This window comes from Mus pahari, chromosome X, assembly GCF_900095145.1.
Source record: "Mus pahari chromosome X, PAHARI_EIJ_v1.1, whole genome shotgun sequence".
Taxonomy (NCBI): domain Eukaryota; kingdom Metazoa; phylum Chordata; class Mammalia; order Rodentia; family Muridae; genus Mus; species Mus pahari.
Window position 1 is genome coordinate 62,930,240 of NC_034613.1, and position 992 is coordinate 62,931,231.

A 992-nucleotide genomic window follows, 5' to 3' on the forward strand; every position below is an offset into this window, starting at 1 on the left:
TATATATATATATCTCAATAAAGCAGTTTACAATGGAAAAAAAAAGACACTAGAAAGATGGCTCAATGGTTAAGAGTACTTGCTACTTACTGCAGCTCTGTGGTATCTAATGCTCTCAGATGGTCTTCTTGGGTGCGTGTGCATGCACACACAAAGAATAACTGTACCAGTGGGAAATACCTGTATTCCAGAACATGGGAAGGTGAAGCTGGAGGATCACTGTAAATTCAAGGCAAGCCTGGGGTACAGTAGGAGGCACTATCTCAACACAACATGAAAAAAAAGGCAGCTGTGATGGCATAGACCCATAATAATCCCAGTATTGGGAGGATGAAGCAGAAGGGAGGTCAGTTCGAGGCCACTCTGTACTAAAGGAAAAATAAATTAAAGAAAAAAAAAAAGGAAGCAATGAAATTAAATCCCAGATTCAGCAGATTCAGAGTCATGGTACTTGCTGAGGAAAGAACTAGGTGAAAATGGCTATAAGTTGCAGTACTTCAAGCTTCGTGGCGGGTATTTGCACGTCATTAGCCCACCAGTTTATGGATCATTGGGGAAAGAGCCCTGAGTTAGGGGGCAATCTTTGTTCCTGCGGTTTTGATGGATAGGCCAAAGCAATATCTTGCAACCGTAGCAGGTGGCCCTGGGCTCCTGGAGGCGCGCACTCCAGGCCCAAGGGGGTGTGGCGCGGCCGCGCACAGATTCCAGGGTTGCTGAAGGCAGCAGGCGGGGAGCTGGGGGTGTGGAGAGGCCGGCGCCTAGGACTCAGCCATTGAGCGAAGGGGGCTGTTCTCAGGAAGGGATCCCCAGAGACCCATGGGAGGCTTGCTATGTGCACTAGAGTTCTGGGCCCCAGGGCCCAGCGGCCTCCCCATCCCGTCAAGTGCACTGTCTCTTAGGGCCCCGGCCCGCCCTCTCTGGGAGCCCCCTCCCGGTGTGGTGGTACGGTCCGGGTTTAAAAGGCCCAGGCGGCCGCAGGCCAGCCCAGTGTG